At 43.3% G+C, this 24,476-nt stretch overlaps 1 pseudogene; it reads right to left on the bottom strand.

Moving 5' to 3' along the window:
• Window positions 1-16,243: 16,243 nt before the first annotated feature.
• LOC148136308 (putative G protein-coupled receptor 139) lies at window positions 16,244-17,616 on the bottom strand (annotated as a pseudogene).
• Window positions 17,617-24,476: the final 6,860 nt, after the last annotated feature.

Raw genomic sequence — 24,476 nt, 5'->3', positions numbered from 1 at the left:
GGTCTGCCCAGCACTCGTCTACATTACATCTTGTTGGACCTGAGATCGTACGATGATGCTGTCAATGAGGTGCCAGTGTTTAGAGCGTAGATGTTGCCAGGATACTTTATGCTTGTTTTCTTGGGAAGATAGTGTGTTTGTAATCACATGATTGTGGTCAGCACATTTGATGATGAAGAGTGTCCCATTGGCATTAAATTTGCCAACTCCTTCTTTGCCTATTATTCCAGTCCAAAGCCTATGATTTCGCCCGACTCTGGCACTGACGTCTCCTAAGAGAATGATCTTGCAGTTGTTGGGAACAGACAAAAGGATATCGTCAAGTTTGATGCACAAGTTCTCCTTTATATTGTCTTTCGCATTCGGAGTTGAATCATTGTCACTGAAGATGTGGTGTGATGGTTCTCGACGAGCTGGATTCACAGAGTCTGACACGTTCATTGATTCCCAATGGTTGTTCTGTCAGCTTCTGAAGGAGGCTGTTACGGATGCCATTACCAACTCCATGGATCCTCGGTTTTTCAGGATCAAGTGCTTTCCAGAAAAAGAAAGGTGTATTGATCTTGCTCTTCCTTTATTAGCCTTTCTCCAGCTCTGGGATCTCACTCAGTGGAACGATGTCAAAGTTGAATTTTTGGAGTTCCCGGCCAACAAAGGTAGTTCTGCTCTCTGGACGGTCTGAGTTTGGGTTATCCATCAGAGTTCATATATTCCAGGTTCCAAATGTCATAGTTCCACTTCTCAATGTTTCTCAACGACATAATGGTGATCCCTCTGGACATGGCTTTCCAGAGAGGATGTGATGAAGCAGACTATTTTGACGGCTCCTTCTCCCGCCCCCTTCCAGTTCAGGGTGAGCAGAGTGGATGCTGAAAAGGCTGCTCAGAGGTGAACACTGCTACCGAACAACTTTTCTGCTTTTGTCCAAACGTTGAACGATTGAATCAAGTATTTCCCGCTTTTGTGCCGGTTCTTGATGAGGAGCCATCACAATGCCCACTCCAATCACCCTCCCCCCCAATCGTCAAAAGTCTTGAAGAAGCGGTCCACAAAGTGAAGACGCCAGCACATCGATTTGATTAACGTGGGCTTGTTGTTGACTACTAAGAAGCACATGATACCTCACAAATCAACTAACTGATTCCAGTGGCATGGGGAACATGGTGATTTGTACTGATGGATTTGATGCAGCCTTCATCTACCTTCGTGGTAATTGAGTTTAAAGTAACTTTGCTTGTCCCACCATTGACGTTTTGTTTGAATTGTTCTTTGTCAGGGACCTCACACTCGACCTTACTGCCATGGTTAAGACTAAAAGGAGCTTAACTCCAGATGGCATTGCTGAGGAGATCTCAGGACCACGAAACATTCTCCACCACAACAAGACAACAAGTCATGGAGATTACCAATGTTTGCTAATAATGCAACTCCATAGACCTTTAAGGACAGAAATTTGTCTAAATGTTCGAGAGTTCTTAGTCAGCAGAACTCTGAAGAAATTCACTACACATGGTTCTATCTTCAGGCATTCAAAGACAGGCACTGTTGCTTGGAAACATAGCCAAAATCTATCATTAATTGGATAATAGCTAAACTGCAATATTTGCTTGCTAGAGGGGTTGCGTTTTGGTTTCTATATGCAATTATGTTAAAGAAATTGTTTCAATATTTGATTGTGACATTTCATAGTAAGTCGCTGAATGCAAGGCACTGTGCGATTAATTATGGAAAACAACTCTTTTTGAAATAAACTGTTTATGAACAAGAGCAGACCTTGTTCATAAGGAATACACGGTAACCAAGTATGACCTTCGTAGAGACATTAAGAGAGCCAAGGACCAATACTGATCCAAACTAGAGACCCAGACAGATAGCCAGCAATTATGGCAAGGTCTTAGTGACATCACAGGTTCTAAAAAGAGACAATGCCAGATAGCAGATGATGACATATACATCCCATATCGTCTCAACGCTTTCTATGCTCACTTTGAGCACAATTCCGGTGAAGAGGTAACACCCATACTGACAAACCTATCTCAACAGTCACTGCATCAGCGATCAGATCAGGTTTTCTTCGTGTGAATCCAAGGAAAGCGATAGGACCAGACAGAGTACCGGGCCGAGCACACAGAGCATGCGCAGATTAACTGGTCGAGGTCTTCTCGGTCATCTTCAACCTCTCCCTGCAGCAGCCCATTGTTCCTGCCTGTTTCAAAAGGGTCAACACCATCCCTGTTCATAAAAAGGCTCATGCAGCATTTCCACAAGAGTCATTAATAAGCTTAGTGATCTCGGATTAAGCTCCACTCTCTGCAACTGGATCCTCAGTTTCATGACCCACAGGCCACAGTCACTGAAGGATGGGGACAATATTTTGTCGACACCAACACTTAACACTGGAGACCCGTGCAGGAGTGCGTAAGCAAATTCCTACTGTACTCACGGTGTACCCATGACTGCATCGCCAAATATCAGACTAATGCCATTTGCAAGTTCACTGATGAGGCTAACACAATCGGTCGAATCACAAATGCCGATGAAACAGACAACAGACGGGAGGTGGAAGACCTGGAAAAAATGGTGCACTGAGGACAGCCTAGCTCTCAATGCCAGCAAAACCAAGGAACTCATTATTGACGTTTGGCAGAATGTTACTCATGCACCCCCGCCCCCACCCCACACACACATATTTACAGCACAGAGGAGGGACGAGTGGAGAGTACAAAACTCCTGGGAGTGGTCATCTACAACAAGCTTTCTCGGATTTTTCATGTGGATGCACTGTTTTCAAAGGCCCAACAACGTCTCTCTTCCTCAGGAAATTTGGCATGACGGTGAATACCCTTGCCAACGTTTATAGGTGCGGCATCGAGAGCATTCTACCTGGATTCATCATTACCTGGTATGCCAAATGTACCATTCAAGACCGGACTTGAATCACAAAAGCCAAACTCCCATCTATAGAATCCATCAACCAAGCTGACTGTCAAGGAAAGGCGGCCAGCATTCTCAAAAATCCATCTCAACATGGCAATGTTTTTCTCCAGCCTCCACCATCAGGGAGAAGGTATCGAAGACTGAACACACGCACCAGCGGTTTCACAGCAGTTTCTACCCTACTGGTGTTCGAATACTGAATGGACTCACGAACTCTTAACATTCATCTGCACCCACGTTTTTCTTTTGCCGCTCTTTACCCATTATTTACGATCTATGCTACTTAACTCTGTTATCTGCCTGTATTGCTCGCAAAACAAAGCTTTTCACTTTGCCTCAGTACACGTGACAACGAACTCAAATTCAAATTTAGATGTATTAGGTAATTGAAAGAAATTGGCTGTATCTGGGAAACCACATTAACAAACTGTTTTCTGGGAGAGCGGAAGTAACAATGCTTCTTAACCTGCTGCCTCATGACAAATAGTTGTATAAGATTGGCTGCAGAAAGAATGTCCTGCAGGTGTTTCAGCAAAAGCTGCCCTGCTAAAGACCTTCAATTCGGAATTTATCAAGTAACAGGGGATCGACCTTTGATAGGAGAAAGTGAGGACTGCAAATGCTGGAGATCAGAGCTGAAAATGTGTTGCTGGAAAAGCGCAGCAGGTCAGGCAGCATCCAAGGAGCAGGAAAATCGACGTTTCGAGCATGAACCCTTGTTCCAGAAGAAGGGCTCATGCCCGAAACGTCGATTCTCCTGCTCCTTGGATGCTGCCTGACCTGCTGCGCTTTTCCAGCAACACATTTTCAGATCTACCTTTGATACGAAAGCAAGCTGTGTACATGATGGCTCCAGATGGGTCGTCAATACATAGAACATAGAACATAGAAGAATACAGCGCAGTACAGGCCCTTGGGCCCTCGATGTTGCGCCGATCCAAGCCCACCTAAACTACACTAACCCACTATCCTCCATATACCTATCCAATGCCCTCTTAAATGCCCATAAAGAGGGAGAGTCCACCACTGTTACTGGCAGGGCATTCCATGAACTAACGACTCGCTGAGTGAAGAACCTACCCCTAACATCAGTCCTATATCTACCCCCCCTTAATTTAAAGCTATGCCCCCTTGTAATACCCGACTCAATACGCGGGAAAAGGTTCATACTGTCGACCCTATCTAACCCCCTAATCATCTTGTACACCTCAATCAAGTCACCCCTAAACCTTCTTTTCTCTAGTGAAAACAGCCCCAAGTGCCTCAGTCTTTCCTCATACGATTTTCCTTCCATACCAGGCAACATCCTGGTAAACCTCCTCTGCACCCGTTCCAATGCCTCCACATCCTTCCTATAGTATGGCGACCAAAACTGCACACAATATTCCAGATGCGGCCGTACCAGAGTCTTATACAACTGCATCATGACCTCAGGACTCCGGAACTCAATTCCTCTACCAATAAAAGCCAGTACGCCATATGCCTTCCTCACCGCACTATTTACCTGGGTGGCAACTTTCAGAGATCTGTGTACATGGACACCAAGATCCCTCTGCTCATCCACACTACCAAGTATCCGACCATTAGCCCAGTACCCCATCTTTTTGTTATTCTTCCCAAAGTGAATCACCTCGCACTTAGCTACATTGAATTCCATCTGCCACCTTTCTGCCCAGCTCTGCAGCTTCTCTATATCCTGCTGTAACCTGCCACATGCTTCCTCACTGTCAACAACTCCTCCGACTTTCGTATCATCCGCAAACTTGCTCACCCAACCTTCTAACCCCTCTTCCAGGTCATTTATAAAAATGACAAACAGCAATGGTCCCAAAACAGATCCTTGCGGAACACCGCTAGTGACGGCACTCCATGAAGAAACTTTGCCATCAACTACTACCCTCTGTCTTCTTCCATCCAGCCAATTCCTAATCCAAACCTCCAACTCACCCTCAATGCCATATCTCCGTATTTTCTGCAGTAGCCTACCATGGGGAACCTTATCAAACGCCTTACTAAAATCCATATATACCACATCTACCGCTTTCCCCTCATCAACCTCCTTCGTCACCTTTTCAAAGAATTCAATAAGGTTTGTGAGGCACGACTTGCCCTTCACAAAACCATGCTGACTATCCTTGATCACATTATTCCTATCCAGATGTGCATAAATCCTATCCCTTACAATTCTCTCTAAGACTTTGCCCACAACAGAAGTGAGATTCACCGGCCTATAGTTATTGGGCTATCCCTACTCCCCTTTTTGAACAAGGGAACCACATTTGCTATCCTCCAGTCTTCTGGGACTACTCCTGTAGACAAAGAGGACATAAAAATCAAGGCCAATGGCTCTGCAATCTCCTCCCTTGCTTCCCAGAGAATCCTAGGATAAATGCCATCAGGCCCAGGGGACTTATCTATTTTCACCCTTTCCAGGATTTCCAACACCTCTTCTCTACATACCTCAAAGCCATCCATTCTACTTATTTGTGACTCAGTATTCTCATCGACAACAATGCCCTGTTCCTGAGTAAATACTGAAGAAAAGTATTCATTCAGTGTCTCCCCAATCTCTTCCGCCTCCACACGCAACTTCCCCCTACTATCCTTGACTGGACCTATTCCTACCCTAGTCATTCTTTTATTCCTAACATACCTATAGAAAGCCTTAGGGTTTTCCCTAATCCTACCGACTAAGGACCTTTCATGTCCCCTCCTTGCTGCTTTTAGCTCTCTCTTCAGGTCCTTCCTGGCTACCCTATAACTCTCAATCGCCCCAATTGAAGCTTCACGTCTCATCTTGAGATAGGCCGCCCTCTTCCATTTAACAAGGGATTCCAATTCCTTATTAAACCACGGCTCCCTCGCACGACCCTTTCCTTCCTGCCTGACAGGTACATAATTATCAAGGACACTCAATAGTTGCCCCTTGAACAAGTTCCACATATCATTTACACTCTTGCCTTGGAGTCTACTTTTCCAAGCCACACATCCTAAGTCATGCCTCACCGCATCATAATTTCCCTGACCCCAGCTATAATTCTTGCCCTGTAGTACACACTTATCCCTCTCCATCACGAGTGTAAAAATCACCGAATTATGGTCACTATCCCCAAAGTGCTCACCTACCTCTAATTCTAACACCTGGCCTGGTTCGTTACCCAGAACCAAATCCAGTATGGCCTCACCTCTTGTTGGCCTGTCTACATATTGTGTCAGGAAACTCTCCTGCACACATTGAACAAACACTGACCCATCTAACGAACTTGAGCTATAGCTTTCCCAATCAATATCAGGAAAGTTAAAGTCCCCCATAACAACCACCCTATTACTGTCACTCATCTCCTGAATCACCTTCCCAATCCTTTCTTCAATGATTCTAGGACTATTAGGAGGCCTGTAAAAGACTCCTAACAGGGTGACCTCACCTTTCCTATTCCTAACCTCAGCCCAAACTACCTCAGATGGCAAGTCCTCATCCATTGTCCTTTCCACCGCTGTAATACTATCTTTGACAAGCAATGCCACACCTCCCCCTCTTTTACCCCCACCTCTGACCCTACTAAAACATTTAAATCCCGGAACCTGCAACAGCCAATCCTGTCCCTGTTCGAGCCATGTCTCCGTAATAGCCACAACATCGAAGTCCCAGGTACCAACCAACGCTGCAAGTTCACCTACCTTATTTCGTATACTTCTTGCATTGAAGTATACACACTTCAAGCCACTTCCCTGTTTACAGGCACCCTCCTTGGAAATTGATGCCATGTTCCTCACCTCCCTACACTCCAGGCCCTGCACCCTGAAGCTACAATCTGGGTTCCCATGCCCCTGCCGAGTTAGTTTAAACCCCCCCCAAGAGCACTAGCAAACCTCCCCCCAAGGATACTGGTTCCCCTCAGGTTCAGGTGGAGACCATCCTGTTTATAGAGGTCCCACCGTGCCCAGAAAGAACCCCAGTTATCCAAAAACTGGAACCCCTCCCTCCTGCACCATCCCTGAAGCCACGCATTTAATTGTTCTCTCTCCCTATTCCTCGAATCTCTATCACGTGGCACGGGTAACAAACCAGAGACAACAACTCTGTTTGTTCTAACTCCGAGCTTCCAACCTAGCTCCCTGAAAGCCTGTCTAACATCCTCAGCACTCCTCCTACCTATGTAGTTGGTGCCAATGTGGACCACGACTTCGGGTTGCTCCCCCTCCCCCTCCAGGACCCGGAAAACACGATCAGAGACATCACGTACCCTTGCACCTGGGAGGCAACATACCAAACGTGAGTCTCTCTCGTTCCCACAAAACCGCCTATCTGTGCCACGAACTATCGAGTCCCCAATTACTACTGCTCTGCTCTTCTTCAGCCTTCCCTTCTGAGTAACGGGGACAGGCTCCGTGCCAGAGACCTGAGCCCCGTTACTTACCCCTGGTAAGTCATCCCCCCCACAAGTATCCAAAACGGTATACTTGTTCTTGAGGGGAATGGCCGCAGGAGGTCCCTGCACTGGCTGCTTCCTCCCAGTCCCCATCACTGTAACCCATCTATCTGCCATCTTTGGAGTTACTACTTCCCTATAACTCTGATCTATGACCCCCTCTGCCTCCCGAATGATCCGAAGTTCATCCAACTCCAGCTCCAGTTCCCTAACACGGTCTTGGAGGAGCTGGAGATGGGTGCACTTCCTGCAAGTGTAATCGGCAGGGACGTCGATGGCATCCCTCACCTCATACAGTGAACGAAAATATCAAAATGATCGCCACTAACTTCACGCTTTAAACTTGCAGGATGGAAATTCGATAAGAATTGAACTCCAGGATATTAGACTTACAGAACTTCGGTGAACAGCACTGCAACATAACCAAACAATTGGCGCAGCGAGAAGCAAAAATATTTGTTGGAAATAGTAGCTAAATTCGTCCAGTGATTTGGTAAGGGCCAGACTGTGCTGTCAGATATAATTTGCTGACTTATGTGGTCATATTTTGTTTGCTCCATGCAATAAAGTTGAAATAACCGTTCCAGTCTCTGTTTGTGAGATTTCTTAACAAGTCCCCGAATTCAAAGCAGATTCTTTTAATTTACACACAACCAAAGGTTTCACGCGTTACGGGGATAATTCGTCCAGTGTGGAGACAGGCCAAGCCAGCCCAGCAAGTCGACACCAACTCTCTGAAGATCATCCCACTCAAACCTATTTCGCTACCTTTCATCTGGCACTGATGAATACACCCAAACTGCACATCTTTGAACTGTGGAAGGAAACTTGAGGGAGAAAATGCAACTTCGACACAGACAGTTACTGAAAGGTGAAATTGAACCAACGCCTGTAACACTAAGAGGTAGCAGTGCTAACCATTGTGCCACTGAGCCGCTCAATAGCCAAAAAAGCTGCTACACAATGCTCGGTGAATGCCGCGGAGAAACATTTTATTCAATGCTGAAGGGCAGAACAGGCTGAATGGGTCAGATATACTAATTCTGTTCCAATATCTTGTGTTCTAATGGTTCTCTGAGTCATAGAATCATACAGATGTAGAGCATGGAAGCAGATCCTTCGGTCCAATCCGTCCATGCAGACTAGATATCCCAACCAAATCTAGTCCCACCTGCCAGCATCCGGCCTTTTCCCTCCAAAACCTACCTATTCATATACCCATTCAAATGAATCTTAACTGTTGCAATTGTACCAGTTTCCATCACTTCCTCTGGCAGCTCATTCCATAGGCCTACCACCATCTGCGTGAAACGTTTGCCCCTTCAGTCTCTTTTGTATCTTTCCCCTCTCACCCTAAACCTATGCCCTTGCGTTCTGGACTCCCCGACCCCAGGGAAAAGACTTTATCCTTTTATCCTTTCCATGCCCCTCATGATTTTGTAAATCTCTACATGTCACTCGTCAGCCTCCGACACTCCAGGGAAAACAGGCCCAGCCTGTTCCATCTCTCCCTACAAATCATCCACCCCTGGCAACATCCTTGTAAATCGTTTCAGAACCCTTTCAAGATTCACAACGTTAAAAATCACACAACACCAGGTTATAGTCCAACAGGTTTAATTGGAAGCACACTAGCCTTTGGAGCTTAATTGCTTCCAATTAACCCTGTTGGACTATAACCTGGTATTGTGTGATTTTTAACTTTGTACACCCCAGTCCAACACTGGCATCTCCAAATCAAGTTTCACAACATCTTCCTTATCAGAAGGAGACCAGAATTGCACGCAATATTCCAACAGTGGCCTACTCAATGTCCTATATAGCCGCAACATGACCTCCCAACTCCTGTAAGCTATACTCTGACCAATAAAGGAAAGCATCGCAAACGCCTTCTTCGCTCTCCTGTCTACTTGCGACTCCACTTTCAATAAGCTATGAACCTGCACCCCAAGGTCTCTTTTCTCGGCAACACTCCCTAGGACCTTAAACGTAAGCGTATACGTCCTGCTAAGATTTACTTTCCCAAAATGCAGCACCTCGTATTTATCTGAATCAAACGCCATCTGCCACGTCTCAGCCCATTGCTCCATCTGGTAAAGATCCTGTAGTAATCTGAGGTAACCTTCTTCGCTGTCCACTACACCTCCAATTTTTGAGTCATCTGCAAACTAACTAACGATGCTTCATGCTCATATAAAATTCATTTACGTAAATCAAAAAAAAGTAGTGGACCCAGTACCGATCTTTGTGATGCTCCAACGGTCACAGGACTCCAGACAACCCTCCACCTTTTTCAGACAACCCTCCACCACCACCCTCTGTCTTCTTACTTCGAGCCAGTTCTGTATCCGAATGGCTAGCTCTCCCTGTATCCCGTGAGATCTAAACTTGCTAACCAGTCTCCCATGGGGAACCTTGTCGAACGCCTTACTTAAATCCATATATATCACATCTACAGCTATGCCCTCATCAATCCTCTTGGTTACTACTTCAAAAAACTCAATCAAGTTTGTGAGACATGATTTCCCACGTACAAAGCCAAGTTGACTAAACCTAATCAATCCTTGCCTTTCTCAATGTACATCTCTATGACTCTATGACTCGATGTACACCCTGTTCCTCAGGATTCCCTCTACCAACTTGCCCTCCGTGGACGTCAGGCTCACTGGTCTATAGTTCCCTGAATTGTCCTTACCATCCGAGTTGTAAAGTTTCACCACGTTTAGTCAACCTCTAGTCCTACTGCCCCTCACCTGTGACTATCGACGATACAAATATGAGAGCAAGATGCCCTGCAATCACTTTTCTAGCTTCCACAGAGTTCTCTGGTACACCTGATCAGGTCCTGGGAATTTATCTACCTTTATGCGTTTCAAGACATCCAGCACCTCTTCCTCTGAAAGATGGACATTTTGCAAGATGCCACCATATATTTCCCTGCATTCTATATTTTCTATATCCTTTTCCTCATTAAATACTGATGCAAAATGTTCATTTAGTACCTCCCCAATATTCTGCCGCTCCACACAATAGCCGCCTTGCCATTCTTTGAGGGGCTGAAAAAGTACTGCTGGAAAAGCGCAGCAGGTCAGGCATCATCCAGAGAACAGGAGAATCGACATTTCGGGCATAAGCGCTTCTTCAGTAAACTCCAGGGAAGTGTCTTCCCTAGAGTGTCTTTGGGCGTATGCCCGAAACGTCGATTCTCCTGTTCCCTGGATGCTTCCTGACATGCTACGCTTTTCCAGCAACACATTTTCAGCTCTGATCTCAGCATCCGCAGCCCTCACTTTCTCCTCCATTCTTTGAGGGGCACTATTCACTCCCTAGTTACCCTTTTGTGCAGAATGTATTTGTAAAAACCCTTTGAATTCTCGTTAATTCTATTTGCTAAAGCTATCTCATGTCCCCTCATTCACCTCCTGCTGCATTTATACTCTTCTAAGTATTCACTCCATCTATCCTGTCTATACTTGACATGTGCTTCCTTCTTTTTCTCAACCAATTCATGTTAAAATTGTACAAGACGTTGGTTCTGCTGCATTTAGAACTGGGGACAATTCTGGTCGCCACATTACCAAAATAATGTGGACGCCTTGGAGAGTGTGCAGAGCAGGTTTAACGAGGATGTTGCCAGGTATAGAAGATGTTAGTTCTGAAGAGAGGTTGAGTAGGTTAGGCTTATTTTCATTTGAAGAAAAGGAGCTTGAGGGGGGAACTGATTGAGGTTTACAAAATCATGAAGGGTACAGACAGGGTGGATAGAGACAATCTTTTTCACAGAGTGAAGGATTCAATAACGAGACATCATGCTTTCAAGGTGAGAGGTGGAATGTTCAAGCGGGATACACGCGACAACTACTTCAGACAGAGGGTGGTGGGAGTTTGGAGGGGGTTGCCAGCAGAAGTGGTTGAAGCAGGCACGGTAGATTCATTTAAGATGCGTCTGGACAGACACATAAGTAGTTGGTTAGCAGAGGGATATAGATGCTTAGGAATTGACTGACAAGTTTAGACAATACATTTGGCTGGGCTCAGGGACGAAGGGCCTGTTCCTGGGCTGCAAACAATTTTGTTCTTTCTTCTTCAACCCTCAATTACTTTAGTCATCCCATATTCACTGTACTACCAGCTTTTGCCTTCACCCTAACAAGAATGTACTTTCTCTGGATTCTTGTTATCTCAATTCGGAAGGCTTCCCCATTTCCAGCCATCCGTTTACCACTGAACATCTGCCCCCAATCAGCTTTTGAAAGTTCTTGCCTAATACTGTAAAATTTAGCCTATCTCCAATTTAGAACTTCAACTTTTAGATCTGGCCTATCCTTTTCTAACACTATTTTAAATCTAATAGAATTATGTTCGTTGGCCCTAAAGTGCTCTAGTAGGTACAACCACATAATGAAAGAGAAAAAAAATATTGTACACACTTGACAAATTCCTCTCCATCTAAACCCTTAACACTATGGCAGTCCCAGTCTATGTTTGGAAAGTTAAAATCCGCTACCATAACCACCCTATTATTCTTGCAGAAAGCTGAGATCTCCTTACAAGTTTGTTTTTCAATTTCCCTCTGACTATTAGGGGGTATATAATACAATCCCAATAGGGTGATCATCCCTTTCTTATTTCTCAGTTCCACCCAAATTATTTCCCTGGATCTATTTCCGGGAAGATCCTCCCTCAGCACATCTGTAACGTTATCCTTTATCAAAAACGCCACTTCCCCTCATCTCTTGCCTCCCTTTCTATCCTTCCTGTAACATTTATATCCTGGAACATTAAGCTGCCAGTCCTGCCCATTCGGGAGCCATGTCTCTGTAATTGCTGTGATCTCCCTGTCCTATATTACTTACCATGCCCTCAATTCACCTTCCTTCCCTGTTAGGCCCTTGCATTGAAATAAATACAGTTTAATTTATTAGCCTACCTTGTCCCGGCCTGCCCTGACTGTTTGACTCACTTTTATTTTCAACTGTCCCAGTCTAAGATTGATCTCTTTGCTCACCATCTCCCTGGTCCCACTCCCCTCACCCCCACCTTAATAGTTTAAGTCCTCATGAGTAGCTCCAGCAAATCTCCCTGCCAGTATATTAGTCCCCATCCAATTTAGGTGCAATCTGTACCTCTTGTATAGGCCATTTGTGTCTTCCTTCACATCTGATGTTCTGATTTCCATTTGCCTGATCAGGACTGCTCGATGAGGGATCATTAATTACAAGTGCTGGTACAAGGTGTCTTGATGAGAACTCCCTCCTGTAAAAATCCGTATTTGCATGAGGGCTTTTTGTTGTATTATGCTTTTAAGGTTACGTTTTAATTTTCTCTTGGTTAATTCATTTTCTGTATCCTTTTGGTGTGTGGCCATGGAACAGCGACTCGTGTGTTTGGATGACCAAGTTCCCGTTGCCACCTGCATTGGATGATTGATTTTCATTTATTATGAGAACAAAACCTTGTTAACTTTGAAAATAGCACTCTTATGATAGTACACATTTGGCAACAGGTAACTTATTGACGACAGTTCAACGAGTAATGTGAGCACTATGATTGACTTGATTCTCGATTTGTTTTCGCCTGTTAGGATTTTACAAATTAAATAGCTGATAAATGATATTTCATACTGTAAAACTATTATGAGGAAAATCCTATCTTTTCAAAAGGGGCACCAATATCCAACAGTCATTATGTCGTTCACACTTTTCCTCCCCGTTCTTTTCAAACTATGCTCGTAGTTGAATGAAGCAGTGAGTTCTCGTGGAGTCAAGAAACAGAGGACGAGAAGCAGAAGGGCTGAAACAAGGGATGAGAAACAGAGTCCAATAAACAAAGGGGCTGAAACAGAGGGCGATCAACAGATTGGCTGAAACAGAGCAGCTGAAACAGAGATTGTGAAACAGAGAGGCTGAAACAGAGAGCGAGAAACAGAGGGTCTGAAACAGAATGCGAGAAACAGAGGGCTGAAACAGAGGGCGAGAAAGAAAGGGGATGAAACAGAGGACGAGAAACAGAGGGGCTGAAAGAGAGAGGCTGAAATAGAGGGGCTGAAACAGGGGACGCGAAACAGAGGGACTGAAACAGAGAGCGAGAAACAGAGGGACTGAAACAGAGGGCAAGAAACAGAAGGGCTGAAACAGCGTGTCTTAAACAGAGGGGATGAAATAGAGTGCTGAAACAGAGGGCGAGAAACATAGGGAGTGAAACAGAGCGGCAGAAACTGAGGGCGAGAAAGAGAGGGTGGGAAACCGACGGCAAGAAACAGAGGGGCTGAAACAGAGAGCGGGAAACAAATGGACTGGAACAGAGGTGCTGAAACAGAGGACGAGAAACAGAGGGGCTGAAACAGAGGGGCTGAAATAGAGGGGCTGAAACAGAGGGCGAGAAACAGAGGGTGAGAAACAGAGGGACTACTGGACTCGTATAACTATGAGAAGAAAGATCATCTTCATAATGGAAGAAATATGCGAGCTGGCATTTTAGTAGAAGCAATTTATAAAATATCTCAAATCACGATTTGTTACGAATCTTATTTTCTAACTAATGTAATTTTTAAAAGAATACTAAAGACTGAAGGTCTTTGACGAATGGTGTCCCACAGCAATCAGTTCTGGATTCACTTTTGCTTGTCTTTTATATAAGTGATGTCGGTGATAATAAAGAAAGCTCAGTTGGTAACCTTTCGGATGACACTAATGTTGTTGGTACAGTGGACAGTGAAGAGGGTTACCTGAGATGAGAAATAGATCAAATGATCACTTGGGCCCATGGGCTGAAGTGTGTCCGATTGAGTGTAGTTTGGAAAATGCGAGGTATTGCATTTTTATAACATGAAAAAGGCAAGCCATATTCAGATAAAAGTTCGGCTTTCGGTAATATTGTTGAACAGAGAGACCTTAAGGATCTGGTACATAATTCTTTGAAGCCTCCATCACAACAGATAGGGTAATTAAGAAGTGTTTAGAAAGCTTGACTGCATTGCTCAGATGTGGGGTTGGCACGTCGTTTTGAGGTTGTACAGGATGTGGGGGGGGGGGGTTCTCTTCTGAAGTACTTTATGCTGTTCTGTTAGCCCGTTTTACGAAGGATTTATCAAGCTACAGAGTGTTTAGAAGAGATTTACTCGGATGTTACCGGGAATTGGGCTTGTATTATAGGTGGAGACTGGATATGCAGGGACTTATCCACTGAAACATGGGAGGCTCTGACTTGACATTAAAGAGGTTTAGAAAATCATGATGCGTATGGATGAGGGGAATTATAAATTCATTTTCCCCAGCGTGGCGGAGCTCAAGAAAAGGGTGTATATTTTTAAGGTGAGAGGAGAAAGATTTTAAAAGAGACATTTTTTAATTTTAATTTACGCAGAGAATGGTTCGCTTGTGCAATGAACTTCAAGAGGAAGTGGTGGTTGCGGGTTTAGAACATACAACATAGAAAAGTACAACACAGAACAGGACCTTTGGCCCACGGGTTTAGCTGCAACGTTAAAACACATTTGGAGAAGAAACAGAATTATATGGAGGGATATGAGCCAAGCAAAGGCAAGTGGGACTAGGTTAGTTCGGGATTATAGTTGGCATGATTGGTTGGACGGAAGGATCTGTTTCTCTGCTGCATGACTCTGTGACTCGATGAATTATTAATGTGATCATGTGATAATGCTCTGAGAGCAAACGTTCATTGGGGATAGTATCTGCATGGAAAGACGTGCGAGAATAACTGGTACTGCTCTTCCTCCACCACAAGACACTTCATTAACACATTTGGTATTCCCAAAACTTCATCAGTTAAAGAAGAAAGCACACCACAATTTCCATCGGGCAAAATGGAATGGACATTGAGTTTTGCCTTAGGCAGTGACTGAAAATTCATGACATTGAATCAAAAATGAAATATTGAGTTTAGTTTGGAAAATGCGAGGTATTACATTTTTATAACATAAAAAAGCAAGCCTTTTTTGAGAGCAATACAAAGGCCCATCAGATTTTCCACCATCTTACTGCGAGCTGGAGCTACGGTTCACTGTCTAAAATGCAATAGGATGTTTATGACTGAGATGATGAGAGAGATTTCATACACGGACTTTTGAAATGTCTGTCACAGAAATCGGTTGAGCTCAAATCAGTGAATACTTTCATGAAGTAGCAATGTGTATTTCTGTGGGCTATACGAATGAACAGACACCTGAAGAATATGGAAAAAAATGTACTGAGTTGAGCGGTCACTCTTATTTTTGATATCTCTACGAATATATTGTTCATATGTGTACTCATCGCTTAATGTATTAGGCATCGTACCTGTGTACACTGTCGGCTGATTGACAGAGGTTATTTGCTACACCGGTTCACGTATTTGTTTTCGTATCATGCAAAAATCAGGTCAGCAAGAATGGAAGTTTCCATTGTTTGATTTGTGCATGTTGAAAGTTGCCGAGGATGGCGTTTCAGTATGTAGTTATGTCGGAAAATCAAATGTCTTTCTTGCAAAATTAGCACAAAAATAGCCAGTTTCTCATTTTGAGGCAGTAACATCTTTGATTATTTTTTTCCCAGACAACAATAGACATGACGGCGATTTCAACCTGACACATCTGACGGTATCAGTAATAGATTCATATATTGGTGTAAAGTATCACAGCTCAAGACTTTTTTGTTAAACACTGATACCTGAGTTTGAACATATCACCTTTTCAAGGACATGCAATTTGTACAATTCAACCAAAAATCGTACGAAGCAGAAATGATTGCACATGTCAAATTTCGTTTCGATAATCTAAGAAATACCTGCGTCAAACATGTTGTTTTTAACTGTCGGGGGATGAAGAGAACTCCATTGTGGAAAAGAAAATGAAATTAGGACTCAGCTACAAAATTCCCCTAAAATGCATTTCCCTTGTCCACATTTTTAAAAACACATTTGAGAATTTGTCTCAATAGCGATTTCACCACATTCTTCAGCTCCTCTCTGAATTTGTTCTGGGTTGCTGCATAAATACATAGGTTCAGAAAACAGCTCAACAACTTGAGAATATTTCCCGTTTCAGTTGCGATACATTCAAGTCGTTAAATTCACCTCGGTAATAATTAGGGTTTGACAGTCTGGTAATGACCAAAGTAGCGGAACGTGTCAACCAAAGCAATATGAAACTGACCGATACTGAGAACAATAAAACGATCGACTTCCTCCGGTTCTCCATCTCTGTATTGCTTTGATTCCCCTTTCTGTGTCCATGGAGTTTAATCCGAGTTCTGTTCGCCATTAGAATACGGCGGATGGTTAAACAATTAAATGAGACAATTAAGATAAATGGAAGCCAAGCAACCCAGGTGCTGTAAACCCAGACAAACGCTATCCCTGGAGATGAAGCAAAGAAAGTTACGCTTGACTGGCAGCCCCATTGGATTTTATTAAGGATTTGCTCTGACTCATATGCAAACAAAAGTGGAATATTTTTTAACAAGGTCAGGACCAAAATGGTTATTAATACCGCTGTTGCGGTTCTTTCTGTACAATATAGTATTTTAAACTTCTGGCAGCAGATCACCACAAATCTGTCAAATGTGAAGGAAACGGTGAACCAAACAGTTAAATCGAGACTGGTAGCAGCTATGTATATAATGAACTTGCAAACAGGTGTGTAGGAGAAGAAGGAAAGAGGAAAATGATAATGCAAAATGCGATATGCGATAACATCATGGATAATGACCAATAAATCCGATGTTGCCATGGCTACCAGATAGGCCGAGATGCATTTAGAAAGACCACAGTTTCCTCGTAAGATCAGTAGAACAGTCATTGTGTTCGCTGAAAGAGAGACAGAGCATTTCGGTAATATTGCAATGCACGTTTGAAGTAGAGTAGAAGATACTTATTAAGAGGATTTAATACATTCTGAGTGATTTACAAAATAGGAAATTTACCGATAGTTTTAATGCTGTTGTCATTATTCTGTATGGTATTGTCAGACTATCGAATGATCAACGAAAGCCCTTTGCATGTGACACTTTTATGAGGGTTGTTAGTACATCAGCTATGCTCCAGATAAAGTAGAAAAGCCAAAGTGTTCAAACACTGCTTTTGACATTGTTATGTGAACACTGACAATGGGAAATATATGGTATGCAACATTAACTCGGATCAATTAAAATTAATTCGAAAGAAGCAAGTTGAATGGCTTACCTGGAAGACAAACAGCTGCAAGAAGTGGATAGTAAATCTCCTTCAATTGCAAAACCAGTGGTTTCCCCATTTCCGAAAATGAATGATTCTGCAGGCGTTGAAGTTCTGTGGCTGCAGTGTGACCAACATAAGGGAGAGGTAATCTGCATTTGTACATGCATCACATCTCCAGAGAGTCAATTATGTTAACTCATCGCTTACATAAGTTACAATCGTGTAGAATGTTTTATTTCCACAATACACTAAATAAAATAAGATCTGATCCTATCATTCTAGACTTTACTTTCATTCTCTTCTCGATGCGTTGGACCCCAAGTGTCATGTATTTAACTTACTTATGCATTTAAACAATTGTCCATTGCAAAAAAAAAACAATGTATTGGGAATTATAGAATATAGAACACAGAACATTAAATCGCACTACAGGCCCTTTGGCGACACCCTGTCATATTAATCTGAAGCCCATCCGACCTACACTATTCCATGTACGTCCATTTGCCTGTCCAATGACGACTTGAATGCACTGAAACTGGGCGAATCTACTACCGATGCTGTAGTAGAATCTACTACCCTTACTACTCTCTGATTAAGAAACTGCCCCTGACATCTGTCTTGTAGCTATCTCCTCTCACTTTAAAGTTGTGCCCCCTCGTGTTTGCCGTCCCCACACTTCGAAAAAGGCTCTCCATGTCCACCCCATCTAACACTCAGATTATCTTGTATGTCTCTATTAAGTCACCTCTCAAACTTATTCTCTCCAAAGAAAACAGACTCAGGTCCCTCAGCCTTTCCTCGAAAGACTTTCCTTCCATACCACACAACATCATAGTAAATCTCCTCTGCACCCTTTTCAAAGCTTCCACATCCTTCTTTTCACGTGTTGACCAGAACTGTACACAATACTCCAAGTGTGGCCGTACCAGAGCTTTGTGCAGCCGCTGCAATATCTCCTGGTTCCGGAACTCAATCCCTCTATTAATAAATGCCAAAACACTGTAAGCCTTCTTTACAACCCTATCAATCTGGGTGGCAACTTTCAGGGATCTGTGTACATGGACACCGAGATCTCTCTGCTCACCTGCACTCCCAAGAATCCTACCATTAGCCTCGTACATTGCATTCTGATTACTCCGGCCAAAGTGTATCACCTCGCTCTTGTCCACATTAAACTCCATTTGTCACCTCTCAGCCCAGCTCTGCGTCCTATCTATGTCTCTCTGCAACCGACTCCATCCTTCATCACTATCCACAACTCCACCGACCTTAGTGTCGGCCGCAAATTTACTAACCCACCCTTCTCAGCCCTCATCCAGGTCATTTATAAAAATGACGAACAGCAGTGGACTCAACACCGACCCTTGCGGTACGCTGCTCGTAACTGGACACCAAGATGAACATGTTCTACTACAACCCTCTTTTTTCCTTCAGCAAGCTAATTCCTGCTGCAACCTGCTATGTCTCCCACAATTCCATTCCTCCGCATTTTATATAATATTCTACTGTGGGGGACCTTATCGAACGCCGTGCTGAAATATATATACACCACATCCACCGATTTACTCTCATCTACCTGCTTGGTCACTTTGACAAAAAAACTCAATAAGATTCGTTCGTCACGATATACCCTTCACAAAACCGTGCTGACTGTCCCTGATCAGAGTATTCTTTTCTAGATGGTTATAAGTCCTATCTGTTATGATCTTGTCCAACAGTTTACCAACAACTGAAGTGAGACTCACTGGTCTGTAATTACCAGGGTTGTCTCTACTACCCATTTTGAACAAGGGAACCACATTTGCGATCCTCCAGTCCTCAGGCACTATTCCTGTAGACAATGATGATTTGAAGATCAATGCCAAAGGCTCGGCAATCTTTTCCCTTGCTTCCCAGAGGATCCGCGGATATATCCCATCCGGTCCAGTGGACTTGTCTATTTTCGTACTCTGCAGTAGTCCTAATCCCTCTTGCTTGTGAAACTCAATCTCTTCTAGTCTAGATATAAGTATCTCTGTATCTTCCTCGCCAACATTTTCGTTTTCTTTAGTGAACATTGTTGAAAAATATTTATTTAGTGCTTCCCCTATCTCCTCTGACTCCACACACAACTTCGCACTATTATCCTTGATTGGGCCTAGTTTAACTCTCGTCATTCTTTTATTCCTGATATATGTATGGAAAGCCTTAGCGTTAATCCTGATCCTATCCACCAGCAACTTCTCCTGTCCCCTCCTGGCTCTTCTGAGCTCTCTTTTTAGGTCTTTTCTGACTTCCTTGTAACCCTCAAGCGCCCTAACTGAATTTTCATATTTTGTCCTAACATAAGCCTTCTTCTTCTTCTTGACCAGGGATTCCGCTTCCCTAGTAAACCACGGCTCACGCGTTCTATATCTTCCTCCCTGCCTGACAGGTACATACTTATCTAGGACAAACAGGAGCTTTTCCTTGAATTAGCTCCACATTTTTAATGAGCTCATCCCCTGCAGTTTACTTCCCCATTCTACTCTTCCTCAATCTTTCCTAATTGCATCGTAATTTTCCTTGCCCCAGCTGTAACCCTTGCTCGGTGGAGTACACCTATCCCTTTCCATCACTAAAGTAAACCTGACAGAATTGTGATCGCTGTCTCCAAAGTGCTCACCTACTTCCAAATCTAACAGCTGGCCAGGTTCGTTACCCAGTACTAAATCTGAAGTGGCTTCGCCCTTGTAGATCTGTCTACATACTGTGTCAGGAAGCCCTCCTGCACACACTGGACAACAATTGACCCACCTATATTACTCGTACTGTAGTGATCCCTGTCAATATTTAGATCGTTGAAGCCCCCATGAACTACCCTGCCTCTCTCACTCCTATCGAGAATTGTTTTTTTTTGTCATTAATCCCTGAAGTCTGTAGTCTGGTCTTCCCAACTGTCAAAATTTGACTCCACACCTGTATTGTAGCTCATCATATTCGAACAATTGTCCAGTTTCTGAAATTGCATGCTCAGTTGCGAATAATGGATAAGGGAACAAGACTAGATTAACAACTTTGGAGGATTTTGTTTCCACATCCTACCTAATTTTACGTGGATGTTACCGTACTACATTCCATCCTCCCAGGCAATAAAACGTTCTTGACAATCTGGAAATATACTGTTGTTCATCTGAAGGCCTGGGAATGGACACTGCACGGGATGGTTTTGAGTTTTCATTCCAGATAACACTAAATATCTTCAAGCAAGCTATTCATGATAAAGAATAGAGGGTGAGATTGAGGATAAATGCCATCGTTGGAGAAGTGGTATAAAAATGCATTGGCTGTGTGACGATGCTGTCAGTTTGAAAGGCTATTTCGTCCTTGTTTCTGGAGAGGTCCTAAAGGCAGAGGTGCTTTAGCGTCTAGTTAAATAATGGCATGGAAGTGGTCAGTTCTCCCAGTTCAAGTTTATTTCTCGACTTAGTTTTAGCTATCCTGCTGGAGTGCTGGCGAGTTGCAAGCTTCAGTGAAGGGTTATTCTAACTTTCTCTTTGGATATTGTTCCTTCCGGCCTGTAATAATCTGTGTTTGAATTTACCTTTTTTTGCCATTTATCGGCTTTGCTGTATTGGAACAATTAATTATTCATTGTTACTGCGTCGGATTGGTGGAGTTTTTCCACTGTTGGGTTAATTAAAATTCTGCTTTCTTTTGATTGTGCTTCCAGTGTAGTGTTTAAAAGATTTTTGACTTACTTAAAGCTCAGTGATTTGACGAGTTGTATCAGATCTGGAACACCCACTTCACATCTTCCTTTATAACTGGACAAGCTTAGGGGCCAGACCATCTTTTTAAAATATTTGGAGGGCGTCTGGCGGAGTCCATAACGGTTATTCCCGTGACTGATCCTACAATTCCACCTTGGGTTTAGCATTGTTGAACTCAAAGACGAATGGTAGGTGTCATTGTCTTCTGCTCTGGTTGTTCAATTCGTTTGATTGAAACAGTGTTTTGTGCAGTAATGGCTTTCAGTCACTGCGAGATCTCTGGGGGGCGGGGAAGAGATATGCTGGTTATACAAAAGGCAAGCAATGTAAAGCTATTGGAAGTCAGGCTGTGGTGCTGGAAAAGAAAACACAGCATGTCAGGCAGCATTCGAAGAGCAGGAAATGCTGGAATTGCCAGACAGCTGGAGTCGTGTTTACCTTCGTCTGAGAAAGGGAGAGGTAATTACAGAAATTGCCCAACATTTACATTTGCAGCAAACACCATCGGAATTTTGGGAATTGATGAGATTCAATTGGATATGAAGCATTTCGAAGATAAAAAATAGCTGCAACAGTTTTAGTTACGGTTAATGCAGAGGAAAGATTGAAAAGTAAAGAATAATTCTAGCAGAAAAAGAAGAAAAGGAGAGGAATGCCCTCACAAAAAAAAATGGGAAAAGAAAGAGAGGAAAAGGAGAAAGCGATAGACCTTGACCTACACAAATTGGCACTTAGAAGGGGAAGTCAACTTAAAAGTGTGGAGGGGAAGGTGGAGCAGGTAATCTTAGTGAGGACGATAGTGATAATGCACAAAACCATCATAGCCAGGGGCATGGTGTTAATCTGTTTAAATTTATCCGTGCATTGTCGAAATTTTATGAAAAGGATGTAGATGCCTTTTTAATTTCTTTTCAGAAGCTGGCTAAACAAACAAAGTGGCGAGTCACCATATGGTCTAAATGATCCAAACAAAGTTGGTAGATATAGCGCGTGCCATATTTGCATCACTATCAGAAGAGGGATTATGAGCGTATGAGATGGTGAGAAAGCCATACTGAAGTGTGTATGAGCTTGTACTGACAACTGACAGACAATGTTTCAGGAATCTAAGGATGGGCCCTGGTCGACCATACATTGAGTTTGAAAAGATCAAACAAAGTAATTTTGTTCAGTGGACAAAGGCGTTAAAAATAGATCCAAGCTATGACGACCTTAAAGACAATAATTTATGAGGAGATAAAAAGATCATCTCTTGATTTCATGCAACCTTGTGTGGAAGATCAGAGAGTTAAAACTGAAAGGTTAGCAGCTGAAATGGCTAATAGTTATGGATTGGTTCATAAATCAAAACGTGGCTACCAACATCAATTTCAATTCATAAAGAATAGAAATTAACCTCAAGAGAAATCCTCAGGTGGCAAGGGCAAACTAGACCTCGTCGAAGATAATAAAGACAGTTTATAATGGAAACCATAAAAAGGAAAGAGAGGGCAAAAGGCAAAGGTGAGTTTACTGCAATGAATTATACCATATCTGAATTCACACTGTTGGTGGTTTAGTAAAATAAATGGGAAGACGGATCTCGGAAAACTGGATGAGCCAGTGAATTTCGTTGGAGTGGTAACAACATGCAGAGTGGAGGAGAGAAAGCTGCACCAGAATATACAGGTACATTGGAGGTTGGTTGAGAAGAAAGTGCCATATCTTCATAAACCATTTGCTTGCCACGGTAAAGATCCTAGCAGGACTTGTACACTTATTGGTCCTAGGGGGTGTTGCTGAACACAGAGAAGTGCATGTTCATAGCTTCTTTAAAGTGGACAGAATAGTGAAGAAGGCGTTTGATATGCTTTCCTTTATTGTTCAGAACTTTGATTACAGGAGTACAGAGGCCATGTTGCGGCTGTACAAACATTGTTTAGACCACTTATGGAATATTGCGTGCAATTCTGCTGTCCTTCCTATCAAAAGGATGTTGCGAAACTTGAAAGTGTTCAGAAAAGGTTTACAAGTATGTTGCCAGGGTTGGAGAATTCGAGCTATAGGGAGAGGTTGAATAGACTGGGACTGTTTTCCCTCGAGTGTCAGAGGCTGAGGGGGTGACCTTATAAATGTTTATATAATCATAACGGGCATGGATACAGTGAATAGACAAGGTGAAAGTGGGTACTACAACTGCTGGAGATTAGAGTCAAGATTAGAGAAGTGGTGGAAAAACACAGCAGCTCAGGCGGTATCCGAGGAGCAGGAAAATCTATATTTCACGGAAAAGCCCTTCATCAGGTATGAGCCTTGACGTTCTTTCCCTGGAGTGGTGGAGTCCAGAACTAAAGGGCATCAGTTCATGGTGAGAAGAGAAAGATATAAAAAAGAACTAAAGGTCAACTTTTTCAAACAGAGGGTGGCGCGTGTGTGGAATGGGCTGCCAGAGGAGGTGGTGGAGGCGGGTACGTCGAACACAGGACATAAAAAAGAACAGCACAGGACAGGCATTCTGTCCATGACGTTGTGTCGAGGATTAATCCTAACATAAAATAAAACAACCTACGCAGTCCTCAATTCACTGATGCCAACGTGCATGTCCAGCAGTCACTTATTTGTCCCTAATGACTCTGCTTCCACCACCACCACTTGCAACGCATTCCATGCATTCACAACTCTCTGCATAAAGAACCTACCTATTACATCCCCTCTATGCTTTTCTCCTAATGTCTTAAAACTACGACCCCTCTTGCCAATCAATCCTGCCCTGGGGAAAGGTCTCCGGCTATTGATTTTCTCCATGCCTCTCATTACCTTGTACACCTCGATCAGGTTACCTATCTTCCTCCTTCTCTCCTGAGAGAAAGTTCCGAGATTAGTCTACTACTCTTCATAAGGCAAGACATCCAGTCCAGACAATGCCGTGGTAAACCTGCTTTGCACCCTCTCCAAATCTTCTGTATCTTTCTGATAGTAGGGAAACCAGAACTGGACACAATATTCCAAGTGTGGTCTCACTAGCGACTTGTAGACCTGTAGCAAATCTTCGTGACGCTTCACCTTGATCCCACTATTAATGAAAACCAAAACACCATATGCTTTCTTAACAGCCCTATCCACTTGGGTGGCAACTTTGAGGGATCTGTGCACTTGAACATCAAGATCCTGCTGTTTCACCACACTGCCAAGAATACTGTATTTTATCCTTTACTCAGTATTTAAG

Source organism: Chiloscyllium plagiosum, unplaced genomic scaffold, assembly GCF_037043375.1.
Source record: "Chiloscyllium plagiosum isolate Xiang-an unplaced genomic scaffold, Cpla_swu_hap1 HiC_scaffold_46, whole genome shotgun sequence".
Lineage (NCBI taxonomy): Eukaryota > Metazoa > Chordata > Chondrichthyes > Orectolobiformes > Hemiscylliidae > Chiloscyllium > Chiloscyllium plagiosum.
The sequence above is the reverse complement of the archived record's forward strand: the minus strand, read 5'-3'. Positions and strand labels throughout refer to the sequence as shown.